Source organism: Triturus cristatus, chromosome 3_1 (assembly GCF_964204655.1).
Source record: "Triturus cristatus chromosome 3_1, aTriCri1.1, whole genome shotgun sequence".
NCBI classification, from domain to species: domain Eukaryota; kingdom Metazoa; phylum Chordata; class Amphibia; order Caudata; family Salamandridae; genus Triturus; species Triturus cristatus.
In genome coordinates, this window is record NC_140583.1 from 963,397,187 (window position 1) to 963,418,246 (window position 21,060).

A 21,060-nucleotide genomic window follows, 5' to 3' on the forward strand; every position below is an offset into this window, starting at 1 on the left:
CTGCGCCAGCATTCCACTGAACTTTTCTTTCCCAGCACTCCACGTCGACGTGGGCGACGTCACAATGCATCGGCTCCGCACGCGACTCCGTACGACGTCATCGGAGCCATAAGAAGCCCACGTCGGCGTGATGACGTCAGTTCCACCCATTTTTTCTGTGCCTTCGAGGCGAACAGGTGAACCAATGACAACTCCAAGTATACACCGTATACAGAATACCAATACATAAAAGGAATGCTAAACAAACAAGCATTTCCTACAAATGTACAAGAAAGTATCAAAACATTCCAACAAGACCTCTTTCATGGTATACAAAGGTGGACAACGGGGAGGCGGGTGGGTCAGTGAGGAATCCACAGGCAGATACTGTATCCACCAGAAAAAGCGTTACCGAAGGTAAGTAACTTGTTCTTCTGATGGATACATCTGCCAGTGGATTCCTCACCTTGTGAATAGATTCCCACAGCAGTCCCCACTCCCGGAGGAGGGTGTCCACCTTCCTATACCAGAAAGTCTTGCAACACAGAGCGCGCAAAGTGTCCCTCCCTCCTCATCTCGGAGTCCAAGCAATAATGCTTTGCGAAGGTATGGAGGGAGGCCCAAGTCGCGGCTTTACAAATGTCTGCCACAGGAACACCCTGGGTCAAAGCAGATGTAGATGACTTAGCTCTAGTTGAATGAGCTCTAATGCCCTCAGGAGGGGTCTTACCAGCCAGGGCGTAGCAGATCTTGATGGCAAGGATAATCCATCTCGACAACGTGCGCTTGTGCACAGCTTTTCCTTTAGAATGTCCAACATAACCCACGAAGAGCTGATCGTCCAGACGAAAGTCCTTCGTTCTGTCCAAGTAAAAGCTTACAGCTTTCTTTGGGTCCAGGCGATGAAGCCTTTCCTCCTCTTTGGAAGGATGAGGAGGAGGATAGAAAACAGGGAGAGTAATGGACTGCCCCAAATGAAACGGAGTGACAACTTTTGGCAGGAAAGCAGCCCTGGTCCTGAGAACCATCCGTTCAGCATGCAAGGTTAAAAACGGGGGTTAAGAACTAAGAGCTTGAAGCTCACTCACCCTCCTTGCCGAGGTTATGGCTACAAGAAAAACCACCTTAAAGGACAACAGCCTCAAAGGACAACTATGTAGAGGCTCAAATGGGGACCCCATCAAAAAGGTTAAAACAAGATTAAGGTCCCACTAAGGCATTACAAATGGAGTGGGAGGAAACATGTTTGTAAGGCCCTTGATAAACCTCAAAACAACCGGAGATTTAAAAAGTGACGGTTGATCTGGTAGGCATAGAAAAGCCGATAAGGCCGAAAGATAGCCCTTGACCGTGGCCACAGCACAGCCCTGCTGAGCCAAGGAAAGAGCAAACTGGAGCACATCAGAAAGATGGGCTATTAAAGGGTCAATGGATCTCTCTCCACACCATTTAACAAATTTAGACCACCTGTAGGAGTAAATGGACTTGGTGGAGTGTCGCCTGGCCGATAAAATAACGTCCACCACATCCGGCGGGAGAGAGAATGAACTCAGGTTGCCCCGTTCAATCTCCAGGCCTGAAGGTGTAAGCTCTGGAGGTGGGAGTGTAGAACCTGCCCCTCCGACTGCGAGAGGAGGTCTGCCCTCAGAGAGAGACGGAGCGGAGGGCACGAGGAGAGGTGGAGAAGATCTGTATACCACACCCTTCTTGGCCAATCCGGGGCGACCAATATGACTTGGGCCCAGTCTTGGCGAATCTTCCTCAGAACCCGAGGAATCAAGGGTATGGGAGGAAACGCGTAAAGGAGTTGTAGCCCCAATTCAACTGAAACGCGTCCCCCAATGCCCCCTGCATCGGATACTGGAGACTGCAGAATGACGGGCAGTGCGCGTTCTCGAAAGTGGCTAACAGGTCCACCCGAGGTGTCCCCCATGTCCGAAAGACGTGACGAACCACCTCCGGATGGAGCCTCCACTCGTGGTCGGCGGAGAACTGCCGACTGAGACTGTCCACACGCACGTTCAACAACCCGGCCAGATGATTTGCCATCAGACAAATCCGATGGTCCTGAACCCAGGACCATAGTCATAAGGCCTCTCTGCATAGACAAAGAGACCCCACTCCTCCCTGCTTGTTGATATACCACATCGCAGTCGTGTTGTCTGTCAGGACTTGAATCGACTGACCGCGAAGGGAAGGGAGGAAGGCCTTGAGCGCCAAACGAATCGCCCGCAATTCCAGAAGGTTGATGTGAAGCAACCTCTCCTCTGGAGACCAAAGTCCTTTGATCTCCAGATCCCCCAGATGCGCACCCCACCCTAAAGTGGATGCATCCGTTATCACTGTGAGCACCGATGGAGGCAGATGGAAGGGCTTTCCTTGAGACAGATTGCCCTCCACGCTCCACCAAGACAGATCCGCTGCAGCTTCTCCGGAGATCTTGATCGACTCCCCGAGATCCCCGTTGTGCTGATACCACTGCTTGCGGAGACACCACTGGAGCGCCCTCATGTGCCAGCGTGCGTGGTTGACCAACAGAATGCAGGAGGCAAACAGACCGAGCAGGCGAAGGACCTTCAGAACTGGAACAACCGCTCCACTGTGGAATAAAGGGACCATCTCCTGAATGTCGAGAATCCTTTAAGGAGGAGGGAATGCTCGACACACAGTAGTGTCCAGTACTGCCCCTATAAACAGGTTGCGTTGAGAGGGCACCAGGTGAGATTTGGGCACATTGATCGAAAAACCCAAGTCGAATAACAGCTGAGATGTCACCTGCAGATGACGCTGCACTATCTCTGGGGACTCTGCCTTCAGAAGCCAGTCGTCCAGGTAAGGGAAAACCGGGATCCCTGACCTCCTGAGATGAGCAGCCACCACTGCCATCACCTTTGTGAAGACTCGAGGTGCGGTAGTAAGACCAAACGGGAGGACCGCAAACTGGTAGTGTTGCGACCCAACCGTAAAACGGAGAAACTTCCTGTGCGACTTCAGGATTGGGACATGGAAGTACGCGTCCTGTAAGTCGAGCGACACCATCCAGTCTCCTTGCTGCAACGCTTGAAGAACCTGCGCAAGGGTCAGCATCTTGAATTTCTCCTGTCTCGTAAAAATTCAAGATTCTGAGGTCCAGAATCGGACGCAATCTGCCGTCCTTTTTGGGAATCAGAAAATACCGGGAGTTGCATCCCTGACCCCTTTCCTGCTCCGGAACCACCTCTATTGCACCCTTCTGAAGCAAGGCTAGAACTTTTCTCTGCAGGAGAAGCAGATGGTCTTCCGAGCAATAACCTTGGCAAGGAGGGTAAGGGGGAGGAACCTCCCGAAAGGGAAGGGCGTACCCAGTCTCTACGAGGTTCAAAACCCAAAGGTCAGTTGTAACAGATTTCCAACCCCGTAGAAAGTAGGACACCCGACCCCCCACAGGTCTTACATGATCCGGGATGGGGGATCTAGGGCTGCTTCCCTGAAGCCTCATTTGGAGCAGAGGAGGAGGAGGAGGAAGAAGAGGGGTTGCGACCAGAACCTCTCCGACCCCTTTGCTTCCCTCTATAGGAGCTATAGAGGGGATTCTGCTGCTGTTGTTGCTGCTGCTGTTGTGGCTGTCGGAAGGAGCGAAAGGATGATCTTCCGAATCCCCTAGACTTTCGAAAAGCTGTACCCCTAGCAGGAGCCTGCAGACCCAAGGACTTTGCCGCCAATCTGCTGTCCTTAAATCGTTGAAGGGCAGAGTCTGCTTTCTCCCCAAACAGTTTCTGTCCGTCAAATGGCAGATCAACCAACGTGGCCTGAACATCTGCTGAGAATCCAGAAGAACGGAGCCAAGCCTGCCTCCTTGCGGCTATAGACGACCCCATAATTCTCGCCACCGAGTCCGCCGTATCCAGCCCAGACTGGATCACCTGCCTGGCAGCCGCCTGAGTGTCCGCAACAACCTCCAAGAAGGACGACTTATCCCTCTCAGGCAACTTAGGGGCCAAAGATTTGATAGAGTCCATCAAGGCGTGAACATAACTCCACAGCAAGCATGTGGCATTAGATGATTTCAGCGCCATACTTCCTGAGGAGAAGGTCTTCTTGGCCGCCTGATAAACTTTCTTTGATTCCCTATCAGCCGGAGACTGAGGGAAAGCACCCGAAGCATGTTTAGAGCATGAAGCCTGCACAACTAGGCTTTCCGGAGATCGATGCGTAGACAAAAAATCCGGATCTCCTGGTGCAACTCTGTACCTTCTTGCCACCTGTCTGCAAACCGCAGGAGCCGAAAGAGGTTTCCTCCACACCTCCAACACTGGTTCCAATATGGCCTCATTGAAAGGCAACAAAGGCTCTGAAGCCGAGGTCGGGGAGTGCAACACCTCCATAAGCAGGTTAGACTTGTACTCCACAGAGGGTAGCTGCAGATCTAACAACTCTGCGGCCTTCTTAATCACCACATGGTAGGGTGCCAATTCCTGTGGAGGAGACCTTGCAGAAGTATGCTCCCACTCTGGAGTGGTATCCAAACAACTTGCTTCTTCTATTCCTTCAAACTCATCCGAAGAAGAGTCGACTTCACCTTCTTCCACCTCTGTTCGATATCTCCCTTCCTCCAATACCCTTTGGGCCTCCCGTCTCGACCGGATCCGGGGAGCCGGCGTCGTCGTCGTACGCGGCGTCGGTGGAGCCAGAGGTACCGGAGTCGGAGGCGCCATAGGTGGAGTCGGAGGCGCCATAGGTGGAGTCGGCGGCGCCGGACGCGGCGCCAATGGAGTCGGCCTCGGCGTCGAAGGAAGGCTCCGAAGACTGACGGTCCATCCGAGGTCGAGTCGGATCCCCAGCCGGCGCCGGAAACTGCCAAGAAGGCGCCATCAGCATAAAGGGCAGAAAGGAGGCCTGAGCGTAATGCTACGGCACCCCTAGCGTAAACGCCATCGGACCCACGGGACCAGTTGATGCTCCGGATGGCGAGGCCGCCCTATTAAAAATACCATACATGGCATTCAGAAAGCTTGAGGAATCTGTACCTGGAGCCGGGAATTGGGGATAAGGGACCGCCCCTGTATCCCCTTGTGGAGTCACCGGCGTCGGCTCCGCAGAATCATCCACCAGAGCCGCAGAGTCATCCGGCACCGGAGCAGCCTCCTCCTGATCTTGCTCATCCAAAGGGACATCAGACTCCACTTGACCCGGAGTCGAAGCCTTAGACGGAGCCGGTGACGGCATCGGGGAACGAGCTGGAGCCCGCTTTGGCGAGGGAGTCTTAGAAGGAGAAGGAGAAGGTGGCAAGTCCTTGCTCCGACGTCGACGGGGCGAAGCCGACCTCGACTTCCTGGACTTCGAGGACCGACGCCAAGAAGAATGCTTCCTCTTCTTGTGGTGTTTCTTCGACTTTGACGACCTCGAAGTCGATGACTCCCGCCTCGACTTCTCCTTTTTTCTCCCTCTCTTCTCCTCACCTATCTTCTTCATGAAGAGCTTAGTCTTCCTCTCCTTCAGCGCTTTAGGATTCATGCTCCGACAGCACCCGCATTCTTCCATATCGTGTCCTGATGCGGATCCGTCATGGACATCAGGCCTCCGCATTCCCTACAGGGCTTAAAGCCCGACTTCCTCATCGAGGACATACTGAATTTAACACAGTAACACAGCTAAACTACAAAGTAGCTAGAGAGCACTGGAGAAAAAACGTTGCGCGTCGACGGCGCGGAAAAAAGGGAACGGACGTCATCACGCCGACGTGGGCTTCTTATGGCTCCGATGACGTCGTACGGAGTTGCGTGCGGAGCCGATGCATTGTGACGTCGCCCACGTCGACGTGGAGTGCTGGGAAAGAAAAGTTCCGTGGAATGCTGGCGCAGGGGATATTCACAAGGTGAGGAATCCACTGGCAGATGTATCCATCAGAAGGTAGTTTACTTCATCTCAGTAAAGGAAGCTATATAATCGCTGATAAAAGGGATTACAGTTCAATCTAACTTCTACAGTTGGGGATTTCTATTGTATAGGCTAAGCCCTGATATTGCTTAACCTATTGAAACGACAAGTGGCCTGATTGAAAAAGAAGATGCTTTGATTTAATATTTGAGTCATCCGGTCTGATTGCTGAATTTCTTCACAGAGGCAGAGCTAATCCGAGTCCTAGTATTTAGTAGTAAACTACAGGAGTAAGGCACGTCTACTTACAGCATACTCCTTGGGAACCAGGCCTCAGATCTGCATCTTAGTCTTGGAGAAGGTCTAGACTTCATCTGATCTTCAAGTGTGCCTTGAAATTGGCCATCAATTCACCAAATCATTGTTTTGGACCCAAACAAAGGAAGTGCTTTCAAAGCCATTAATAAATCAACTGAGAGATTTAGCAGATGTGATGACTTGCACGATCCTGCTGCAAATATGCAAAGGTAACAACAAATCTATGGGAAAGAGCAGCATAATCAATTTTAAACACAGATTGTCCACAAATACTGCCCAGGATACCAAAGGCTGTAAGAGCCTTAAAAGATGTTTGAACAAACAGCACATATTCCAGCAATGGCACACCAAATCCAGGGCCCGGGGTAGATTGATAAGTCTCGGCCATTGAGGAGCTGTTTTATTAACTGGAGCTTAGCACACCAATTTAAATGTACTTTCTGTATTCCATTAGGATGTTAACTGATTCTAAGTGTGTTATTATGAATTTCCTTGGTGGTCATCTAGAGCTCAACCAGAGAGCAGTGACCAGAGTGGCCGGGATGTTTTCTTCTTCTTACCTCCTTCAGTGATCTCCCTGCCAGTCATAATATTTATCTTCTCCAAAATGTATTCATGAATTAGAAATGCCTAATGCTAAATATTTCCCAAATCTAGCTCTCCTGTTATCATACCCCAGTAAACGAAGGCAAATCAGACAGTTCTACAAAAACAGTCGTATTGGTTACTCCAGCATGTTGGAGGAAAATATGTGTCTCTCCGATACCAACATTTTCGTGCACTGACAAATTAACCAGATTATTGCTACATGCAAATATTAGTTAAGGGAAATGCACATAATCTGTCCTTTTCACGCCGAGTAACCAATGCTAGGGCCATCATCACAGTAATTGTTGTGGTCAGCACCTTGAGAAGAAATATTCAAAAACTCTAGGACTTGCAGAATTCAGCTACAAGACTCCCTAGGTTAGACAGGCTATCACTGATAATTGTCCACAAGACATGGTACGGTCAGGCTCCTAAAAACACATTTAAATACTACAAAGTAGTGTGCAATTTACAAGTGAGCAGTAACTTTCTGCTTACCATTCTATGATCCAAAAGAGATCTATCTGGTCATGAGCTAGACTCTCTTCCCGTGCGTAAAATGCGGAACCTAATACCTATCATCATCACGGAAACGAACAACCTTTTGTAGTTTAGAATATTTGGGGCACTTTTTGTGTTCGCATTCCTCACGACTTCCGTGAAAGTACCCATAAGCAACTGGATGCGCCCTTTAGGATTGTTACGTTTTGCCTCTGAGATGATGACAATGATCAGACTCATATCACCCGAAGGTGAAGAAAGGGTTCTACATTGGCTGCAAAACTGGTGAGAATTTAAGGAACAGATGAAAGCGCAAATAGAGGCCCCTATCATTCCCCATGGTTATATAAATGAAAAGGTAATGGGATGTCGATGAACACAGAGCATCGCTATATGATTATGTGTTTTTCTTAGTGCTGTGTTCCTTTACAGAGTGGTGATCTTGGTTCGAATGACTTGCATCGCAAATGGGAAATAAGAAAGAGGAGTGCGGCAGCCTTATCACGAAAAGTTCAATGATATGGCCTATGGTTGCAATAGCCCATAAGCAAGGATCTAAGGAAGGCATGAGCTATTGTTCAGAACAATGTTGATTAATGGCTCTCTTTACTGACAACAGAGCTCGGTGATGTGGACTGGACATCAGAAGTTTGAATCCCAACAGGACCTACTCTGCCTTTCACCCATGTGAGTTTGAAAAATTGAGAGCCATTAAAATAAACCAAGGTAGCCCGTGGTATTTAACCCCTTCAGTGCCCATGACGAGATGGTCTCGTCATGGGCCGCGGTTGCGCTGTGCCCATGACGAGACCATCTCGTCATGAACTCCGCCCGCTAATAGAAAGCCCGGCACAGGGCGGGGAAAGAGCGGGGCACGCAAGAGGTTAAAGTGTTTTGTCATGGCAAGGCTGCAATAGCCAATTCCACACCCAAACTATTGCCGAACAGAGAGCACTGCAGCAAGTGACAAAAAAAAAAAAAAATCGCATGGGTCTCCAGATCTCCCTCTCAGGAGACTCTGGAGATATCAGCTGTCAAAAGGGTTTTGTTTTACTCTCATTCCCAAAAATGATTTTGCCCCACTAACCTAGCTTGAACATAAAGTTTACAATCCTCATATATAACCCAGACTCCCACTTCTTCATATTCTCAGGACAAGCCCCTAGTGATCCTGTGTGGTCATCTACCATAAAGACTGGAAATGTGCTCCTACCTCAAGTATGTTTGGTTGTATGTATGTATGTATATATGTATGTATGTGTTGGTATTTGTACAGCGGGAACCTAGCTCGAGAGCAACTGAGTGATGAACAGGAGCCTTAACATCCAGGAGAATAGAATTATTCTGGGAAGGTCAAGGGTAGACAGTGAGGCCAAGGGTAGACAGTGGGGTCAAAGGTAGTATTTTATGAAGAAATTTGGCTTCCGCTTTCTTCTGAAGAGTTACTGCTAATCTGATGTTGATAGGGGCGTTGTTCGAAATCCTGAGATCGTCATCAGAGAAGGCTTGCTTTCTGTGTTTTTTACTTCTTGCAATGTTTTGTGTCCAGTTTGGTGAAATCCAGACTCCTGGTCTGGTGGTGTCTTCCAGGTGAGGCTACTTTTGTTTGCCAGGTAAGCTGTGGTTTTGTTGTACAGGGCTTTACAAGTGATCCAGCTCATCTTGAATATGATCCAGGCTGGAAGGGGAAACAGTTGGTCTTTTAGGTGGGAGTGACTTAACTCCTTATATAAAGTAAGAGTAACTTACAAGGAAGGATGCAATGTGTGCATGTTGTGAGCTGAATGGAAACTCTAGTGAGTCTTTCTCTGCTTGTTATGTTCTCCCAGAGGAGCTACAAAAAAATACAATGAAACAGCTTTGGTCTGTGGGTGTCACGTTGAGCATTAAAAGTTGACAACCTTTTTTGCAATTCGGTAATCAGTTGTAGGAGTGCATATTCAATGCTAAAATCACATGTTCACATACTAAATTAAGCAACAACAAAGAACCCCGATTTAATACCAATTAAATACAGAGAGCTGTTCATTAGTGGTTGTAATTCAATGTATTACATCGAAGGAGTGATCATGTTACAGAGAGATAAGGTTAGTGGCAGTGCCAATCCTCTTGACAACATGTGTGGATAACAGTTTTATCACTGTGGCTGCAAAAAAAGGGAGGGATCACTCAAGTGGCTGGCAGTCTGGCACTTACTCCGCATTGTGTGCCACATTGGACAGGTCATGTTTGTGACCTGGTCCTCTGGTCACAAGTGTAGGGACTGTTGTAGTGTTTAGCCCTATGCCTAGAATGTGCTTCTGAGGCTTGCAGGGAAGACCCACATACCAGCTGATGTCAAAATGAGGGCAAAAGAGATGCGTTCCTGTCTGTTAGCTGTTTCCAATGCATGTGTGTTTTCAGTGGGTGAACTTGTACATGAATAGGATCAGAATGGTGTTCAGGGTACATCTCGCAGTGCCTTTTCTCATGCTGCTGAATTAGTAAGCACTTCAGGGTGTGGCACATCATCAGCCATTGGCAGTGACTGGTCATGCAGAATATTTGTAGGGGTACCCCTAGTTCAAAAAATAAGATTTTTTTTTTTACCTGAAAAGGCCGCCACCTCTCCTTTGTCCTCCGTCCCTTCGACATCTTCCTGCACTCTCAGTCATCAGCAGGAAGCCTCCCCATAGCCAATCGCAATGCTGCAATGCAGCATTGCAATTGGTCTGAGCGCCATGGATAGGTGCTCAGATGGGGTTAGGAGGGTTTGATTGTTCCTCACCATGCTGTGTAATGCAAGAGGGCCGGCCAAGCAGTCGTGCGCTCTTCAGGAGTGAAAATCACCAGCCCTAGCCCGCCCGAGAGCCACTGAAGTATATAGGAAAAACAAAATGCTAATAACAATAGTTATTATTTTATTTTTCCTTTTGTTCAGTGGGGCGAAGCTCCTCTGCCTTAGCGGAGGAGCCGCCACTGCCCCAGACTTGTTCTCTTTTCTACAGCATGCAGCCTCTTCTCATGCTGGGAACCATGGCTCTGCTAGACGGCCCAGCACACAGCTGCCATCGTCTCACACTTATTCCAGTGCAGGGGCGGTCCCTTTACTTTCAGGCTCAAAATAAATGCAATATTAAAACTGCTTCTTTAAAAATAGGTAACACGCTTAAATTACCGTGCTAGGGGGCTGATGCACACTGCCACTCACTCTGTTTGTCGCAGTGATGCTGTCCATAAACTTCGTGCCCCTGGGTGGGCCCAAAGTCAAGAGTATTTTCCGGGCTGAGATCTCACAGCCCTGAGGCCTGTGAGGTCATCAACTCGGCAAAGACACAGCCTCGAGGACCAGTTTCCACCCCCTAATGACGTCTGGGTAGTTAACCCTGGGCGCTTCAGGCTGAAGCCCTGTAGTACCAGGGGCTTCACGTCAGTCAGGGAGTGGAGAGGATGGTCACTCCACCCTTTCCCAACTCGTCACAGAACAAGTTGGGAAAGGGTGGGAGCAGGAAGACAGGAAATCGAGTCTGCGCAGTTTGTCATCAGGTTTTTGAATACACACTGAGGGGTCTCGAGGTGCCTTCTTCCTGCCAGCAGTTAATGCAGGATGTAATTTCGGCCAGCAGACTCATGGCGCAGATGGAGCACACTTGCAAGTGCGTGTGTCTGTGCAAAGGAGGCAGCATTGCCTAACTTGAAGCTTCCCTCGAGTCCAGACGGTGCCCTGCAGCCTTCAACCCTGTGAGTGGGCTGCTAGGGGATGTGCGTGTTAAAAAAAAATAATAATAATCTGGGCCCGGTCAATTCAGTTTGTAGTAATAAACGTGGCGTGAGGCCCGTTAAAATTAACTCCTGTTTCGTTCCTTGGCTGTTATTTCGCTCCTTCATACTGTCTGAAGGGTTTTTTCAAGACAGAGGCTATTTCTATTGGACTGTCTGTGTGGACTTTTTAAAGACGTTGGGCGTTTGTCGAATTTAACAAAAAAAATAACGTCAGTGAGGCCCACAACATAAATTGGATATTGGGAAGCTCAAAGAATGAGAATAAAGATAAAATAAACGGTACGCAGTATGACTCCTGGAAAGCTGCTCAAACAACTATTGTGTAAAAAAGGCTTTCAAACAGCATTTAAATTAGCATAATTACCGGCAGTGTGTGTGGGGGGGGGGGGGAACCCTGGCTGTCACCAAGAGTCTCCTAGAGAGGTCACTGGCACCAAAATGAGGAGAATGCACTTGTCTGGGAATGTCCTATAAGGTAGACTTGTATAAAGCTGTCCTCACTTTTGCAGTTTCTGCGTGAATTCAAATTGCACTCTCTAAGAAATCCGCAAGGAGTTAAGGGAGGCTGGGGACAGCATATAGGGATTGGAAACATTAGCCACATATATGGAGACTGCTGTGATGTTATTTTACTGTGTATTGTGCCCTTTGAACTTACGCACCATGGTCCCTGCGTGGCTTCACAGAGGGCTAAAAAATGCGGAATTAGGAGCCTTAGGGGTCTGAAGTTCTAAGCATCAGTAGGGGTTCGTAATACCCAACAGCGCCAACATATTACACTAGCTACCAATTCCAGCTTTTCAATCCACCACCAAAACTTCGTGGTCAAGGCTCCATGCCCATTCAATACACGGCCTCTTTGCTGGAAATTGTGAAGACTGTTGGTATTGTAATTGCTGGTTTTCTGAGAAGATCTCAGCTGTGCCCATACAGATAGGAATTTTAGCTAGCCTGTAGTCTTAAAGTGTTATTCAATATATATATATATATATATATAAAAACCGAAGCCATCAGGTCATAGTACACCTACTGCGAATTCAATTGGAAGTCATGAACATCCTTAGTCGATAGCCCATGTATAGAAAACCATGTCCTTTAAAACTCTGTATCAATCTTTACTTAATCGGGCAAAGTATCGAATAGACCAGTTTAGAGCCTATCCATATATAGAGTGGCCAACAAGTCGTGATACACCTGTTCAAAAAACCGGTTTTGGCGTCTCGACCACTGAGCTCGGACAAGACGATAGAGTTTTAAAGGACATAGTTTTCTATACATGGGCTATCGACTAAGGATGTTCATGAATTGAATTCGCAGTAGGTGTACTATGACCTGATGGATTCGGTTTTTATGGATTAATGTGAAACCGGTAAATACGATTACTTGGGCTACAAAAAGATGATCTATACAAATTTGCAAAGGACTAAGTTTGTTTATAAACTGAGCAATTGACTAGGGAGGTTCTTAACTTCCATCTGAATACGTAGTAGCCTTGAAAAAGTCCTGATGGACGAAACACGTGGCGGCTGTTTTTGTACATATACGTGGGCATGACAAGAAGGAACAATAAAGAATAAAATTAAAAGAAAACTGTGGAGTATATTGTGGACTTTGAACATACATTAATGCACAGTGGAAATTATTGGCCAAACTTTTGTCTATGTGTGCCTCGACTGATGGGTAACTGGTGTGTGGACTTTAGTAGGGCATCCTTCTGGTTCCCCCACGGGTCTGTTATATCTTCCAAAGGCAGAGGGAGATTTCTTGTCTGAGATCATCTTATTTTCACCAAAAAAAAGGAGTCTTTGCTTCAAATATGAGGGTACTTTGATGATATCATGGATGTGCATGTGAACTTCTGGCAAACTTCTGCTTAGTTTCGTGTGTGCAATAATGTATGCATATTCTTAATGTTTTATTTTGACTCATTGCTTGTATATTATATAGGTTGTGTATAGTTTGTGTACGGCAAACTGTGCATGTACATTGTGTTTTCCTGGGAAATGGCGATCGGCCTACCAAAAAATATCATGACCCCTTAACGTGCCACCCCTGACCCTTCAGCCAAGCCCAGCCTCACCACTATCAAATGTCACCAGCCGCCACTGTTCCAGTGTCCTTTAGTTGTGTGCCACACCGAATAGGTCAGGTGAGGCCTTCTCTGTTCTGAAGAGCCACAGGGTGATTCCTTTACCATGAGGATGACAACAACACACTAAGCATTGGATACGGAAGGCGGTTCATCTGAGTAACAGTGGGAGGGTTGTATCTCTCTTGATAAAACTGTTTTATATGGAAAATCTTCAGAAGCCCTTGCAATCGTTGCGCCGTTTAACCCCTTCAGTGCCACGCCCTTTCCCCCTCCTGTGCCGGGCGTTGCATTAGTGGGTGGGGTTCATGACGAGATAGTCTCGTCATGGGCACAGCGCGACCGTGCTCCATGACGAGACTATCTCGTCATGGGCACAGAAGAGGTTAAATCTGAACTGCCGACTGATTACAAAGCGGAACAGATTATAGGGAGATGGTCTGTTCCAAAGAAGGCTCAAGCATGGGGACAAAGAAACAGGGTGCACTATCTGGATCTTCAATAGCTCTAGTCATGACTGCTGTGCCACACCCTCCCCTACGGTATTCAGACTCTTTACTACCTCGGTCGCTGATTTTGTACTTATCTGTGCCCACAGGATAGTGCGCCTAATGACTGAGGCAGAGTGCTTCATCTCCACCGCTAGAGTGGCTGTGAGAAACCTGGGCCTTTCCACTCTATTTCATTTAGTGCAATTCTTAATCCAGAGGTTTTATTTTTTTACAAGTGGTTTCCATGTACAGTCCATAGAGTTGACAGATGTCACTCCCGCTACCCCTAGCGTTTTGGTGAATTGACATCCATGATTTGCCTAAGCAACTAACCTAAACTGAGTCTGGGAAGGCTATGTAGTGGGCTTTGAAGACGAGTTGAGATATTAAGAGCAAAGTATTAGGTTAGAGTTTTCTAACATGACCGCATACCAGATGAAGCTAATTATTTAAAGTCCAGTGCTGGCAATGCCTCAGTGCCTACTGCCGCACTCCTCTCCCACCTCAATTACCACACACTCTGGAGCGTGACGGTAGGAAGTAAATTATAACGAAAACAATGCTGCCATCTAACGGGCAAAGAGAGAACATCTTTCACATATTTTTACTTTAGGTGACAGTTCTTTGCACAACTATGGACTAGATTTACTTATCAATGGGGACAGCGATTTCCAATTTGCGAATTTATCCAAATCACAATTAGGAAATTACTATTCCTAATGCATGGAACTTTTATCTTTAAATTAGCTATTACTAGTGGGTCACAAGTTGAGCTCATGAATATTAATGAGGTAGCCCATTAGGAATGGCAGCAATCACAGGGATGGTAGCCTGTTGGTGTCCATAGACCACCATGTCTATGATTGCTTTAAATAAAGCAATATATTTTTTTAAGTGCAAAAATGGGATGTGTTTAATAAAAAATGAACCATTTAACATACAGTTTTCAAGAGTAGGAAGTGGTCCCTAGGACCGCTGCCTACTCTTTGAAATATATTTTTTTAACATTCTCATGTTTGCGAATGGTTTACCACCTCCTTTTAGGAGGTGGTAAAGTATTACTGTTTTGCAACTGGAGTTTAATCACAAAACATTAATACATACCAGAAGGAATCGCTGTTTGGAAGGAATGCCCTAAACACGTCTTTTCCTAATAGCAACTCATTATGATTTCCAAAACCCATTTAGTGATTCAGTAAGATGTTCTGATTCCCTAAATGGATTTAGTACAAGTGATTTTCACAGTAACACATCCTGCGATTTAGCGAACGCAGGCTTTGCCGCTGCTAAATGACTTCATACATCTGCTTCCAGATAATTATTGTGTATTATATTGATACAAGAGGTCATATCATCAAAGAATAAATGCATATACAAATTACAGTTCAGTTTAATTTTCACAGATCACGCGTTTTTATCTCCTCGGTGCAAGCCATTACAAACCGACAAATGTAAAATAATACATTAGGCATCAGTGGTCAGTTAGGGTGACCTCCACATCTCGATGATGTTCAGCAACAGAAAAATACAATTTCACTCAGTGGTTACCACGGTTGTTAAGCTGGATGTTGTTGAATAATTTTTAAATACAGTTTCTTATTTTTTTAAGAACCTCAGGGTCAAAGACCTGCTCTTTGGTACATGTACTGACACAATCTGATTGTAGAATTTACATTTATATGCTAGGTCATTAAGCCAGATTAAACCAGCAGGATTTTCGGAGGTGCTATGAGCCGTGCACTAAACATACTATTTGGCAGAGATTCATCTGCAGAGCAAATTCACAAGACACATCCAATAAAATAGCACCCACTTACTAACATCCTCAAAGGGCTTTGGGAAGTCGCATTGTTTTCACTATACAGTATACATGTACTAACATGAGACCTACGACTATTGTGTGCATATTTGAAATTTACATTTGTGTGAAAATCAGGATTTTGCAACTTTTTAATTGCAATATTAAGATTTTAATCAATATTTTACATCAAACTGTAGTCTCACAAACATCTTCGACACTTGTCTATTGTCCTGTCTGACACATTGAAAACTTACTAAGCATGTTCTCACATAAAACAAACCTGAAAGATAAAAATTAGGGATGGGTGGAATGTTTTGTTGTGTCTGCGGATTTGGCGGGATTTTGGTCACTCCGCATTACTCCTTAACACAGAGTTCTGGCCAAATTCTGCCCATTGGCACAAGGTGGAATTTTTCTCCAGCGGGGCTCCTAAAAATCCAAGCTGGAGAGCATGAGTGAGATTTGGCATCCCCCAAGTGCACTTTTCTGACATGGGTAGGCATGGTCAGAGGGCTGCAGTTCGAGTAGATTTGCTGCAGCTCAAGTAGATTTTCTACTCAAGCAGCAGATAAATCAACTCGAATTACTGCATGCTCTTTCTTGCACAACGCATGTTACAGTTCATACTGATATTCAGTGCTACTTGTGCTACTGGCACTAAATAGCATAGCAAGCAGCGCAAGCTGCATATTTTCCACCCATTGATGGAACTCTAAGGAATCTCGTAGAGTTTTTGTAACTGCGCAGAAATCCACGGATAGAAACTTCCTGAGTGTCACCCACACCTAATAAAAATGACATCACACGCACCATCACAGAAAAATGTTTTTGGTGCAGGAAAATCGGACAACTATCTATTGAACTACAAAACTTGGAAAAGTGTGTTGCAAGCGTATTGCAGGTACCTCGACATTTCTCTGAGGCATAAATGTTAGAGAACCAATCAATTTGACAATTGCCGCCCAAGAAATGTTGCGGCTGTACATATGTATGTTCCAAATAAAGGAAGGTCCCTGAACAACAGGAAATTCATCAAGTAGGTTCTATGCAATATTACGCGCATGTAATAAAAACGACTTGAACCACAACCAATTACCAACAAAAGTCCATCTCTCATGCCAGGGTTCTGAAGCATGTACCATGCTTTTAATGTCCCACCAAATACTCAAACAAATCACTGTCTTACATCAATCTCTGATACACCACCTCTTTCCCTTCCCCTAAATCAAGGGTGTCCCCTGTAAGTCCAGGAAGATAGGATCCAGGCAAAATGTTCACATGAGATTCCTTTAGCAACATCTATTTAGAATGGAGATCCTGGCGATTGTCCAGAAAATCTTGTATGGATCCAGACTTTCCTCACCATATTAGACACCTGGTCACGCAGAGTTGAATGTCTTATTAGTGCATCACTTAATATAGAGGTGAAATAGTTCGCGATGGTAGCAACCTTCTTACTGGGGCCACTCATTCTCGTCTTTATCCTGGATCCCTGCTTTTTCCATCAAGAATGTGTAGATGCCACGTTGCAAGAGCATCACCACCACAATGGCAACATGGGCAAAAAAATAAAATACATATACCTTTGATGATGTGAGGGGAATAAATTATACGAGTCTGTAGCTCGGCTGGAGTAAGAGGGGCTAATCTCCGAGATTGCAGAGGGACTGGATGGGCAGTTTACCAGCCGGGCACTTCTAAACTACTGTAAAGTGAAAGTTGGTAAAGGAAATTAGGGATCAGAGGAAAGGAGCGACAGGGCAAAAGACAGTCTTGCAACCCTATTCCCATAGGTAAATGGGTACATCTACACCTATGCCTTCCTATACTCCATCAGCGGAGTTCGTAGCCAAAAGTGCATAGAAGAACTCCGCACACAGTAAATTTTAGCTGTCAATGTGTGAGTGGCAAGCGTGAGTGGCCGCAAAATGGGGAGTATCTACTACAAAATGGGAGAAGGAAAGCAAAAAAGAAGGCGGGGCACAGTGAGGCATTCAAATATAAAAACATATTTACAAAAGCGTGTCAGTTTCAATTCCTTAAAGTTACACCAGCATCTTCACTAAAAGCACTAAAGCCCAACCAGGCTCTAATCTACCCCAGCCACGCCTTTGAGTAAGTCACACGCCACTCACAGGCCATATAAATACAATAAAAAAATGCAAATATATATATAGAACAATTAAATTAATGTAAATAAGTAATTAGTACAAATTACATTATAAAAATTATCAACATAACAGATGCAAATACTTGGAAATTTATAAATATGTGACATGTTAATGAATTATAAAAAACATACGACTCGTCTCAAATCTAATATTAGTCTTCACACATTTAAAGACACATGAAGCATAACAAATTGCATGTACAAAACAAACACACAACACCACTGCAGGTCATGTTGGGTGTCCAGAATCATCTCACAGGAGAGCTGGATGCTGACAGATCCCAAGGAGTGAGCTCCATACATGTGCTTCCGCTTATGATGCTTAATAGGTGTGTTTTCTTTGAGTGATATTCTTTCAGTTTCCATTTTTACATAGTGTAGGTGGAGACCTCTGCCTGTGCTAGGCAGAAGTACCTTTCTTATTTACATCTAAAAGAGGTCTGTTAGCATACTAATAGCAACTTTACACTCATATTTTGGGTGGTCCCCATCTCCCCTCCTAATGTGAGGGGCTGGGGGCAAACACTCCGACTACTAGGACTAAATATCTGCCCAGGCCAGCTCAACTGCGTTTAAGTGTAGATTTATGCATACATGTAGAGATACATTTAAATGTCTGGAAATGCCCCCACTGTCGATTCTCCGTTTGAATCTGTACAACAGAATTTCAATGGGAAGGGAAAGGAAGGCAATAGGCTTTTCCCAAGGGATTGCGCTTGGTGAATTAACTCAAATATGCACATCATAGTATCATTACAAGGTTTAGGGACAATCTGTATGAAGAAAGGTATAATCAGAGAATTTAAAGGACGACGCAAATGAGACATGAGGATTGAACATGGGTGCAGACATTTTGGGTCCACAAGCATGGATTGTCATTGTGTGCAGAATGTGATAAGAATTAAGTGTAGAAGTGTGAGTGATAACGGCAGTTAAAGGGTGCTACCTTAGTAGGTGCAAATGATAGTGTCAGAGGGGAAGGAAGGAGTAATGGCAAATAAATGGTACACAAGGATAACTATTGACTTACCTAAAATAATAATGTAATAGCCTCATAAAGCTCGTTCAGTAGGTTATATACAATATTAAAGCAATCCCACAAGTCATGACAAATAATGTATTGCAGGTGTCTGGGCACGTCACATTACCACCCACTGGCACAAGCAATAGACTTTCCTCTCCCCCACTGAAAACTTACAGTCAGGGGTCTGAGTGCTGGGACTCTGCTAGCTTTCATTTTGGGTGCTACAAAGCTGAAACATGTTGCTGGGTTTAAGGTTCCCGCAGCATTGTCTATGTGAACCTGCCCCTCAGTTTCACCTTTTGGCTGACCTGGTATGATTTTCGTATGCAATAGATTCATGTCACGAGTAAGTTAACATTTTGTTTTCTATTGATAGCCAACAGAGGACTAGTCTTTGTTGGGAAAATTGAGTACACCCAACATTTTGAAATGGGTGACTGTGTCATGATGACTAGTTTGTGAAAATGTATTTTGCCCTGCACCCCAGCAGCGGGACTGCACACGGCTCTCCCTGTTCAACCCTATATTGTGTGTCATGAAGGGACTCCTTGATTATTATTTCAGCTATGATTAAGTTGTCCTGGGGTATTTGAGAAGGGGGACAACCTTTGACTGGGCCCTTGCATGTATGCAGCTCTCAAGTTTTAGGATGCTCCAAATGGTTTAGTTGCAGCTGGGAGATCCTGTCTGTATAATTGCAGTGGCCTATCCTTTGCTCCTTTAATTTTCCACCACCTTGCAGATGCCTTTGTACCAAGTGCTTGCGTCTGGATAGAAATCAACCTATTTAAGTGGAGGAGGAGGAAGGTGGTTTTGTGTTCAGCAGGTCAGCCTTAACACTAATAAATACTGGGGCCATGGGGTTGAGCTAAACTGCACTCCTTAGCCATAAAAGATGGGCAGCCTGCTCACAGCCCGCATCCTGTGCCCTGGTCTGCCATGGGGCCAGGACCCAGCAAAAGTATCCGAGTAGCCATAGGTCATCCCGTGCTCAATCCACCACTTGAGGGAAAACCTTCCTATGGCAACTGCTTGCCAGGGAACTATAGCACATCTTGACCAATTACCTTGAACCAATGCTTTGGGACAATTGCAAACTGAAAGGGCCATTTGGTTGGTGCTCAAATGCCAAAGTACGACATGAGGACTTGTGCGTCTCAGCACTGGTCGATACACTTGCAAGCAACATCAGTTCCAGCTTGAGTGCACTGACCCTCAGCCTCCCTAACTTTCTGAAGTGGCTGTGGGCAATGTTAACCACTGCTCCAGGCCCATGTCTTTCCACCTGCCACCATATCACCTTGGTCACCCTTGTTGAGCGGTGGCCACTGAAGCGGGATGATTCATGTGGTTCTACCCCCGCTGTTGCTGAAGTCCAGGGATACAACCTAGAAGGAACTCTGTATGCTCCTTCCCTCGAAGAATAGACTGTGACACTGAATTGTGTGCATGTGCCTTGACAGAACCAGACACTGAGATTTGGCTGCAGTGTTTAGATTTTACTTCCAAAAGTATTCTTGCCTTGAATGCATACAGGCCCTAATAGGCCACAGAGATAGCAATTACACACAATATGGCACCAAAAACTCTACATTTGGCATCTCCGCCATTTTAAAAACTAGATATGCTAAAACTACAATCCCAGGACGCATCAGTAAGCATCCACTTTGTATTTGAATAAAGTCTATCAGAGCCTTCTATCGGTCAATTTTCAAAATTACACACATTTTTTTTTACCTTTGGCATCTCACACAGCTTAAAAACTAGATGTGCTAAAACTACAAACCCAGGACGCACCAGTAAGCATCCATTTTATATTTGAATAAACTCTGTCAATGAATTCACCTGACACTGTACTATGCTTGTTTAGTGGAGGCCTGCACTACGCTCCCCAAGTGACAGGCCCCTCATTCATTCTAATCATTCTGAGGCCCTCTAGTGAAAGAAAATGACCATCCCTTGTCCAGATGTCCTGTCCCTTTCAACTCACCAGAAATGACGCACACAGTACGGTCTAGACTTCAGTCAAACCAATAATGCTCTGTAGCAGCCTCTGGCCACATACCAGAGCTATAAGAATAAAAGAATACATTAACAGCTTACAGGGTTATTTAGAGTTTGCTGAAGTGTGAGCACCACCATAAATTGATGGTGCACTCCCGCGCCAAATCTATGGTTCTCCCACCCATTTCAGTGGTGGGTGAACCACTGGGTTTACGTTAGCAGATCCTCAGCCTGCACCAGCAGAGGAAATCATCGACCTGGCTGCCTGGCCGCTGCTAGGCAACAAGGGCAAAGTGACCTTCCATTTAAGGTAGTGTAAAGGCCACTGTTTATTCCTTCCCAGGAATTAATATGTTTCAAGAGGTAAAAAACGACATCTAAATCAGGGACATTTGTGTCTGCTCATTAGAAACAAACTGATGTTCTTGGGGGTTTGTTGCTGCAAAGCAAAAGAGAATGGCAAACAGGCTGCTTCCA

At 45.7% G+C, this 21,060-nt stretch overlaps 1 protein-coding gene across 1 annotated transcript in view; it reads right to left on the reverse strand.

Moving 5' to 3' along the window:
* Positions 1–21,060, reverse strand: part of KIF5C (kinesin family member 5C) — a 532,213-nt gene that overhangs the window by 32,163 nt on the left and 478,990 nt on the right. The window lies entirely within an intron of this gene.